The 11,237-nt window shown below is 35.2% G+C and overlaps 1 long non-coding RNA gene across 1 annotated transcript in view; it reads right to left on the bottom strand.

Moving 5' to 3' along the window:
- LOC144300801 (uncharacterized) overlaps nt 1-8,788 on the bottom strand; it is a 39,341-nt gene extending 30,553 nt beyond the window's left edge. Inside the window, exon 1 of the long non-coding RNA XR_013367585.1 lies at nt 8,630-8,788. This is a non-coding gene — a long non-coding RNA (uncharacterized LOC144300801). The remainder of the gene's footprint in view (nt 1-8,629) is intronic.
- Nucleotides 8,789-11,237: the final 2,449 nt, after the last annotated feature.

Below are 11,237 nucleotides of genomic sequence, written 5' to 3' on the forward strand. Positions count from 1 at the left end.
TGTTCAACCACTGAGCCAACCAGGCATCCAAAAAGCATATATTTTCACCAATGACCATTGACTTCTTAGCAAGCTTTTGTTGAGTATCTATTATTTCCTATATATGGTTAATGAGGATATCAAGCAGGAGTGTTTGTAAAAAAAAAAAAATGCAGTGAATGCTGAATGAGAGGGTTAAGTACAGATTCTCAGAGGCTGTGATGTCTCTAGAAGGAGAGGAATGTGCCAAACTAGAGAACTTAAGGGAAGTATCCCAAGGAAATAAACCCTGAGCTGGGCTTCAAAGGTTGGGTAGAACTTGACCAATGTAGATATGAAATAAAGATATAGAGTGAAAGGAAAAAGAGAAATCTACAAACAAAAGAAGGTCTAAATCATAGAACCTGTAGTATATGAGCTTAGATTGATTGGGACAAACAGTGGTAAGGAGAATGAAAAGAAACAGGAAAGCAGATGAGATAAGGAAAAAAGAGAAGGAAAATGAACACTAAATAGAGAATGATGAAGAAAAATGGTGGTATGAAAGAAGGAAGGAAGGAAGGAAGGTAGAAAGGAAGAAAGAAAAAGGAAGAAAGAAAGAAAGAAAGAAGAAAGAAAGAAAGAAAGAAAGAAAGAGAAAGAAGAAAGAAAGAAGAAAGAAAGAAAGAAAGAAAGAAAGAAAGAAGAAAGAAAGAAAGAAAGAAAGAAAGAAAGAAAGAAAGAAAGAAAGAAAGAAAGAAAGAGTTTCAGATATTCACAAATTCCTGTACTTGAACCCATCAGGTTGGTCTCAGAGAGCTGATAATACTACGGTAGAGTCCTCATGACTGTGTTTCTCTATTGGCTTTCCAGATAGATTGTGCATAGAGAGTTCCAGGCTGACTTCATTGTGAAGTCTTGAATCACATTTCCAAGTATAATAGATTTCTTGTAAGCCACAAAGTGGAAGTTCACCAAATGAAATGACAGAATTGAGACAGGAATATGTAAATTCATCCAGTAATAAGTGGGAGAGTTTCTGTATAAGATTAAATTTCCTTTTAAATATTCTACTACTCTTTAATAGTAAAACTCCTAATATTTAAATATAGGCCATGACAATGAAATTTTCCTCTAGTCCAAAATGAAATAAATCGGAGAAGGCTTGTTTTGTAATGTTTTGCATAGTAATTGTTAATGCATTTGACAAATTAGTTACTATTATCACGATTTACCTCCCATCTCAGTTATCAACATTTTCATGGGAAAAACAAGACAAAATTGAAAATGTATCTATCATACATCTCTTTCATAATATCCACACATCTTAACATGGCCTCCTTAGTAGCTTTGCACTGTATTGATTTAGCTAAAAGGGAAGTATGTTTCCTAGAATTCTCTCCCTGTAGGCTCTGTGTTAGGATTATTCATGAAAGACATATGAGTAAGATTTGGAAGGCAAATATGAATTAGCAGTGGTATTTACACTTGGAAAGTTGTTGTAGGGTCAGGCACTATTGTAGTTCTCCTATATTGAGAGCCTTAAATCCTCCCTGTGTTTTGATTTAGTTAATGGCTCATGACAATGTCTCTACCTTTAGACACCCAAACAAAAGAGAGGGAATGGTTCCAAGTTGACCTCAGTGCCTTGAAGTCAGACCATTTTCTCCTAGGACAGAAAAGTCGCCTGTCTTTTCTCTGGGGAGACAATTATTTAGGAAGTCACATTGGCTCCATGTGACCAGGCCATATTTGACAGGGAACAGACAGAAAGAACAATTTCTGCAATAAATACAAGGCTTTGCTATTTACCAATGAACATGAGGAAAAATGTTCTACTGTAGCTCCTTCCAAAAGAATATACTTTTTTCTCTCAATTTTGCCAGCCTCTAGGTGAATACATATCCCTGTCAGAGAAGGTTGGTCTTAGAAAAGGTTAGAAGTTCCCCATCCAATAACATTTCAATTCCGAAAGCTAGTTAACTTGGCTAATTGATTCTCAGTTGGTGAAATGATAAAGTACTTGGAAATGGAAAATTGAATTTTCATATATGAATTCTTAATAATATAATCACTAATTAAAAAATGAAACTAGGTAAAAGAAGTGTCATAAAGAGATAAAATACTTTTTTCTTCATATTGTTTTATCAAATATTTAGTATCAATGTGTTGAAAGAAAATTCTTCACATAAAAGTCAACATGAAAATGAACATATTAAAAAAAAAAGAATCATAGTCCCTCCACCTAAAAGCAACTTCTGTAGACATTTTGGTTGGATTCGAGTCCATATGATATCACCCAGCTGTATACATATTTCCTATTAAAAATACACTTATACTGTTCTGTAATGTTTTTAACATTTTTAAAAACAGATTAAAATTGATATGTTTTCTCATTAGTGATTGTGCTTCCATAACATCAGAGGCATAAACTTAAACAAGTAAATGTGCTTAAACGTAAACTGTCAGTTGCATAGATTTGTAGCTTTACCCTTTAAAAGTTGTGGCCAACTGCGTGGCAAAGTGCCTTGTTCACTTTGAGGCATTGCTTCAAATTTTTCTGGACTAGCAGCATGAAGATGTCTTTCCTCAGGTATAAATGCCCTATTTTAATGAAATAATCCTGATGAGCAATGATTTTCATCATTTTTAGGAAATGACAGCCTAAGACAAGCAGATGAACATGCTGACAAGCAAATAAAAACGAATCAAGTTCAAGGAGCTTCAAAGAGTGTGCTCTTGGAGGGGTAAGGGCTGCAGGACTGCACCATTGTCACTCTTGATGATAGTTGAATTCTTCATGAATTCTCCTCTGTCTGGAGCCATTAGAGGAAGAACCATAGCTCTAAAAAGCTGACTCCCAGGGAGGTTATAAAAGGAAATCTTTCTGGGGCTACACATTAACTTCACACCATATAGTTCATGATTAAAAATAGCATTTGTTTTTATGGGACATCTCTTGTAGAAGCTACCCGACTGGGCTACAGATTTTAATGTCACTGGGGTCTCACTTTATATGAGAGCAATAAATGCATTCCTGCAAAGTTGGGAGTGATTTAGATTTAAAACAACTGAATTATATTTAGAATGCACTTGGATAACTCAATGTTTAAAAGAACCCTGCAGTGAATCCCTTGGAAACTTAAAGAATCCTTTGGTTCTGTGAATAATCATGGTTCTTGAAACCTTGCTGAATTGTTTGTGCAAGATCAAATTTTTATGTTGAAGGAATGAAGTCTGTGGTTTTCTCTCAGGTAAATTGTATTCATTAATATTTATGAGATTCTTTGTTTTAGATGGTGAGTCTTTGTTTCTTTTTGTGGTCATCATGTTTTTTTCCTGAAATGTTATATTTTTCAGTTGTCATCATTACTTATATCATGCTAAATACTTTATATATTATATCCATGTTGTAGATTATATGTAGGAAAATAGAGAGAAAAAATGGGAATCAATTAGCACCCACTATTTATCGTGGATTGAGAGCAAAAACAAAAAACACTATTATAATCACATCAGCAAAAGGACTTTTCCCAACTAAGAAAGAGAAGATGTTCAAACCAAGAAAATGCATCAGAGATATTAGTGGGGGATTAAGAAACAACTATGTAAAACTCATTGCTAAATGTATTGAATTTACATTATTTGCTTCTGGTAGGGAAAAAGAGACAAAAAAAAAAGACTAGCAGAAAAGGATGACAAAGTACATTCATCTTTCAGGAAACTATAACTTGTTAATTATTTAATAAATAATTGGCATTCTGGATTTATTTATGGAGCAAATTTCAAAACAGAGAAAGCCATTTTAAATTTTTTGTATTATTATTATTATAGAACAGTGCTGCCATAAATACTAGATTTACACATAAATAGGTCACATTTTCCACCAGCCCATTATGAAGAATATAGTGTTGATAGCATGAGAGTTAAAGAAATATGCCTGAGACAGTGTGGGCCACATCCATCATTGCAGGCAGAGTAAGGCAGGAAATATATTATACTATATAGTATAATATACTGCTAGCAAAAAAAATGTGGGACAATAAATTCTTTGGTATAAATATATTTAATAATCTCCTCCCCCTACCCAAGCCACATCAGGAAGAGAGAGTCAAACTGCTAGCTGGGAGTGGGTTGTAGATAGGCCCCAGATCATAGGCCCCAGCAGTTTCTAGAAGAGAATGACATTTCATTGCAAGAGTCTTTCCTCTCATCACTGTGGGCTTTTGGCAATCACCAAGCTACATCCACATCTAGGCTGATTGTCAGTCTTCCCTGACTCCCTACACTATGTGAAATACTTTGATACTACTTTAAATCTTCCTGTTAATATACTCATAATAGCTACGAATATGTTCAGTATTATGAATATTGTACCATGTCTATCTCTGGTACAAGACTCTAAGTTCTGTGAGTTTAGAGACTCTGGTTCACCTTTGTGAACCCTGTCAATCAGCCTGCGGACTGTGAAGTCAGATGCTGGGGATGAGTAGTTGCTTTACGTCAAGAGAGAGCATAGACACTGGAAGCCTGGAATAAAGATGAGAGTTCGAACACAGGAGAGGGCCCACTTCAGGTCCTCAGGCAGGACAACTGACTGCTGACCTCAGGAAGAAAATAATGCTCAGCTTCTGGGGCCATGTGCTGCTTAGAGACTAAGATTATTACAGAATTTGAGGATAGGTTGATTTAAGATTTATTCCATTTCAAGTGTTCTACATCACTCCTGACAGGTCCTTATGGAGACTCCTTGATGACAGGAGCTGTGTAATTGAGCTTCTCTACTTACTCATCAATGCCTGATACATGGGAAGACCCCAAGTGCACAGGCTGGTAGACTGATGTGGATTTGAAAGTCTTTGATTGCAGAAGAGTTAACCAAGTTAATACAACCCCTGCTTTATTTTTAACCTCAAATAGAAGTGTCCAAATAAGTGAAACTCAGGTCCTGGAAGCTGCTCAGGACTTCACTCTATGGTCTGGCTTCCTCACACTCTTGGAACAGACAAGCATCTGGTGATGACTTTAATATCTTTTACTAAGATGTCTTTTTTTTTTTTTTTAAGTTGAAGGTCTGGAACAAGGACATAGGGCACTACAATAATGTTCTAGTTGCTTCTGTGGTTAGTCTCCTACATGTATCATGTATGTATTTATTCTGAGCAAGTTGACAACTGACATTAAAGAGATTCCCACATAGTAGTGTGAAAGAAGAGAAAAGCACCTAGGAAAAATGAAGAGCAAAGGGGATCTCTCTCTGGCACAAGCAAATAATGAGAGGAGAGCACTTTGCCTTTAGCCTTGCAGCTGCCCAATTACACTGTTTTCACTTCAGGGAAGAGTATCAGAAAAAGGAAATAGGCAAAAGATATAAAAAGACATCAAAGAGACCTGTGAATAGCCAACAAGCACATGAAAAGATTCTAAACATCCTAAGTCATCAGGAAAATTCAAATTAAAATCACAATGTGATACCACTTCCATTGGCAAGAATGGTTAAAATAGACAAGTGCTGGAGAGAATGTGGGGGAAATTAGAGCCCTCTGGTGGTAATGTTAAAATGGTGCAGCCACTTTGGTAGTTCCTTGAACAGTTAAATATAAACTTGTCATATTCACCCTCAATTTCCCTACTAAGATATCATTCCCAGAGAAAGGAAAAATTATGTTCATAAGTATTATGTTCTACATGAGTGTTCATAACAGCATTATTTCATGTAGCCTAAAAATGGAAACAACCCAAATGACCATCAACTTATAAATGAATATGAATATGAATATAAATGAATAATATGAATGTTTATCAGAGAGAACACTATTCAGCAGTTACAAAGATGAAAGAACTTATACTAGCTATGACAAGATGAATCTCAAAAAATATTTTTAGCTGAATAAAGCTCGATGTAAAAGACTACTTATTGCATGATTACATTTATGTAATATGTCTAGAGAAACATTATTTATAGAAACAAAATATAAATAGTGGTTATCTGAGGGTGGGGACGGCAATGGAGAGTGAATGCAAATAGGCACTAAGAATCTTTGTGGGGGATAGAAACATTCTAAAATTATATTGTGATGAAAGTTGCATACCTGTAAGTTTTCTAAAAATCATTGAATTGTACATTTAAAATGGGAGTATTTTATGGTATACAAATTATACTTCAAAAAATATTCCATATGATTAAAGAAAATAACTATCTTATAATCTAGAAGTTTTTAAAACTAGAAATGAATTATTTTTCTACCCGTACCAGACCAACAATGAGCCAAGAAAATGTGCTAAAATGTTTAAATATATGCTAATACACACAAACTACATATTCATATAATGACACATGTATTTTAAAATACTGAGATATTTTTTCAATGTTTTTGATGGTTTTTGCTTTGAAATTTTTAGAGCAGTGTACCATTAAAAAGTGACATTAAAGTTAACATTAAAAAGTGGCCCCTGGTCTTCTCGTGTAATTCTGTGATATATCATCATTATTTTCAAATTTAGTAACAATGTATTAACCTAACACAATATGCAGTCCTTCGAACACACTCAGTGACACTTGTGTATTCTATCTAACTATTCATCTGACAATTGTATCTTCCCTCCAACATCCTCACCAAAGATTTATCTCTAAAGATCAGAAATGTATTACTTCCTGAGGCAACACATTACATGGCTCTCTAAATCAAAGAAAAACATATTCAAATTTCTGGTGAATAACTTTACTTGCATAACCTAGAGCAATATTCTCCAATACAACTTTTTCTGTGATGATATAAATATTTCCTCATCTATACTGTCCAATACAATGACCACCCTCTAGCAATATGTTGCTTAGTTCTAATTGATTTAAATTTAAATAACTACATTTGTCTGTAGTTATTGGTATTGGCTGTATGTAATATGTATTGGCTGTACATATTGCTGTATTAGACAGCATAGGCATAGGGGCTCATCCAACTTATCTAAATCAAAAAAGTGAAAGTCAAACTTCCTTGACAAACCTGCTTGCCTCTTCTTGTATTTCCCACCTCAAAGATAATTACAATCCTTTATCCAGTTGCCCATTCCAGAAATCATGGAATTATTCTAGAGTTATCTCTGCTTGAGATCTGTCACAAAGTCCTATGAAATCTACCTTCCACACAATCCTTATTCTTGTCTGGCTTCTGTATTTCACTGATCCTATCTTTTCATGCCTCTTTATTTCTCTCTGCATTCTGTGTCAGTCTGTTATGCCTCTCCATCACTTGTCTAACTAGCCTACAACCCATGTCAGTGCATGACTACCACAACAAGCTCTCTAAAAGGCATGACTTTTTTTTTTTAAGATTTTATTTATTTATTCATGAGAGACACAGAAGGAGAAAGGCGGAGACTTAGGCAGAGGGAGAAGCAGGTTCCATGAAGGCAGCCCGATGTGGAACTCAATCTGGGAACTCCAGGATCACACCCTGAGCCAAAGGCAGTCGCTCAACTGCTGAGCCACCCAGGCATCCCTAAAAGGCATGTCTGGCAATGTCCACTCTATTGCTTGAAATTCTTGAGTGCCCTCCAATGCATTCTAGATATAATCTAGTATTTGGTTGAGGTACATCATGATCTGGTCCCTTCTTGCTATTCCTTTTTTTTTTTTTTTCCTTCTTGCTATTCCAGTTCACTTGTCATTACTCAGATTTGCTTCCTACATTTGTACAGGCTGCCTTTTTATATTACAGACTGTCCTCTACATTTTTATAAGCAAGGCAGTGCTCAAAGACAAGAACAGATGCTCCAGACCCATATAGTCTAGGTTTGTATGTTGGGTCTACCACTTAGCTTTCCTTAGCTTATAGTTAGTTACTTGTAAAAGAGAAATAATAAGATCACCTACCTCTTAGAGTTGATGAGATAATATTTATAAAGCATAATCAGTATATGTTTTAGACATTCCACAAATATTTTCTATTGTTACTAATATTCCTAACATGTCCATTTAACAGATCCCTACTTATATTTCAAGATTCAGATAGTACATATCAAGGATATCATTTGTACTGGCCCTTCCCCTCCTACCCCATTTTTCCTCCTAGACTATAATTTCATGATTAAATTGGCATGCCATTTTCATTGCTCTTTATATATATAAGATAATTACTATTTTCTTATATTCAACTCCCCTATAAAGATTGTAAACACCTTGAAAATAAAAACTATGGATCCTCCAGGTATGACCCAGCATCTAATCCACTATACATATTCAATAAATATGAGCTCCCCAAATGAAGTTTGCAAAAGAACACAGTTTTTCAGGAATGAGTATAGAAGTCTCCAGATGTAGAGGCTCCTAAGATTGACATTACTAGGATTGGTAGTGTTAACTACTTTAAACTTCCAGATCAATGGTTCAAATGAATAATCTACCAGCACTGCTTTAATAAAATGGACAATCTGTAAGTCAGACATCCTACCAGAACCCTGGATCCAAAAAGCTGTATGTAGCTAGCCTTGGGTCACACTACAGACAGCTGATTTTTATTCTAGGAAAATTAGATTCTGAACCAAGTCTTCATCAGACTTGGTAGAAAAGCGCTAACTATGAATTTTCTCTGGTACTTCTTATCCTCAAGAAGTCAACATTTGGGCAACTATGAGGCTGCTCTTATCAAAATCAGAATGGAAATTGGGGTACCTGAGTGGCTCAGTCATTTGAGTTGTCCAACTCTTCAGCTCAGGTCATGATCTCAGGATCATGAGATCAAGCCCTTCATCAGGCTCCATGCTGGGCGTGGTGCCTGCTTAAGATTCTCTGTCTTCTTCTCCCTCTGCCTCTTGCTCCTACTTGCACACACTCTTTCTAAAAAGAAATAAAACATAAAAAAAAATTCAGAAAGGAAATACTAATGACCTTACTTTTGTTAGAGCTATTACCTTGATTACCTTTTCAAAGTGACCCTAAACCATCCCTCACAAGTTTTTCAACGTTCTCTTGGAAATGATCACTGCTACAGAAGTTAAGAAGATGACATTGAAACTTATAGATGGTTAATTTTATGTTTCAACGTGGCTAAGCTATAGTTCCCAGGTATTTCATCAAACACTGACCTAGGTATTGCTGTGAAGATGTTTTGTAGATGCAAGTAACATATACAATCATTAATTTTAAGTACTGGAGATTACTTTCATACTGTAACTGGGCCTGATCCAAACTGAAAGGCCTGTGAAAAAATCATTTCCCAGAAGTAATTCTACATTGACACTGCAATACCAGCTCTTTTCCTCAACCTGCCAGTCTGCCTTACAGACTTTAGACTTGTCAGCCTCCAAAATTACATAAGCCATTTCCTTCAAATTCTTTCTCCCTCTCTGTATGTGTGTAAATATATATCCTACTATGTGATTAGATAGCTAGAAGGAGATGTACATGCATATATCTATATGTATCCTACTGTTTCTGTTTCTTTGGATAAACTTGTTCAGGAATCAGAGATTGTACCAAGGGACTGAACTTTTAAAGTATGGTTAACTTTACTTGGATTCCAAGTAAAGTCCAAGAGGATTCATCAACCTTTCCAGGCTCATTTTTAGAAAACTTGCTTTTGCGTGCAGACAACTTTGCATTCAGGCTCTGATGGCTCAGAACCACCTGGCAGAAATGGGCACAATTATTTGAGGACATGAACTTGATAGACCCAGCCTGTGTACATGATGATTTTTAGAGTAGTTTGGCTCTAAAATCTTAGCTCTATATCATTTCTCATCTTGTTCACCCTTCTTAAACCCTTTCATGAACTATCCTCTTTCCAACTGAGTCTTAATTCCTAAGGACATTGGTGATATATAATCCTCAAGTCTTGAAAAAATGCATTTGATCTTTTTTACTTCTGTGAATGGATAATTTTACTACTCTTTATATAATAGCATATTACCAGCGGCAGCATTTTTTTGATGGCCCTTTACACTAAGATGTAATAGTATAAATGAGAAACCTAAGTAAGAAATCAAAATGTTTCTACTCTATCCTTCATGTGTGCACAAATAAGATAGCTTATTGTATGTGGGTAATAATATACCATTTTATTATAAATAAGAAATGCTTTTGAAAAGAAAAACTGTTATAAAGTAATGTCATAACTTATTACCTCACTGTTTTACATTTAGGTTTAGGCTTGATGACTTTTTATGTAATAACTTATATTATACTGTCTTATGTCTATATCCCTGAAGCAATTTTATAAAGATTGAGAATCAATTGGATTTAAAGAAAATCTGAATGAAAGTTTAATTTTATATTTAAATAAAAATACTACCATGCAGAGATAAGAAGAGAAAACATATATACACAATAGTTCTTCCTCAACTATCTTTATAGAAGACTAGTAATTTTCTGAAACATGCTTTTCTTTTTACTGCACCTTATTTATAACTATAGCATATAAAACACTTAGATTTATTCATTCTCTGTCCCTGCATCCATTGGTGATAATTTCTTAGATGATTTTCTGTACTTGCAATTACATGTTCCCTCCCAATTTATGGACAAATATGACTAAAAGGCTTATTGCTCAGAGAGAGAGAGAGAGAGAGAAACCAAAAGAACACTTAATGTGTCAATAATTAAGTTATTATCTTTCATTTATAAATACACAAGCCTTTACTCTGGCTGAAAACTATGACTGCATGAAGAATTCTTTTTAAGATTTTATTTATTCATTCATGAGAGTCACACAGAGAGAGGCAGAGACACAGGGAGAGGGAGAAGCAGGCTCCCTTTGGGGAGCTGAAAGCAGACTCAATCTCAGGATCCCAGGATCATGACCTGAGCCGAAGGCAGACACTCAACCACTGAGCCACCCAGGTGCCCCTGTACGGAGAATTGATCTAGGGATTGGAACATCAAAGATAAGATTCTGAAATGATTTGGTAATGCCTGTCTCTCATTAGTGTTGAGCTTTTTTCCAACAAGAAATCAGATACTAAAATTCCAAATAATTGCAACAGACAAATGAATAATTAAGTCATTACTTTTGATTAATGTGATGAAGTGCCTACCTAAATAACAGCATAGGAGAGACAAGTTTGTGCTAAACATGACCATTAAACATGTGTGGGTGTACATGTATGCATGTTTGTGTAAGTGTATGTGTGTCTTATATGCTATAGTATTGACAGAAATAAAGTGACAATCTCAGGGCTTACTTATAGTTTCAAATTAAGTTGCATTAAAGGTGAAAAATGGGACTCCTGGGTGGCTCAGAGGTTGAGCATCTGCCTTTGGCTCAGGGCATGATCCTGGGTCC

Source organism: Canis aureus, chromosome 29 (genome assembly GCF_053574225.1).
Source record: "Canis aureus isolate CA01 chromosome 29, VMU_Caureus_v.1.0, whole genome shotgun sequence".
NCBI classification, from domain to species: Eukaryota; Metazoa; Chordata; class Mammalia; order Carnivora; family Canidae; genus Canis; species Canis aureus.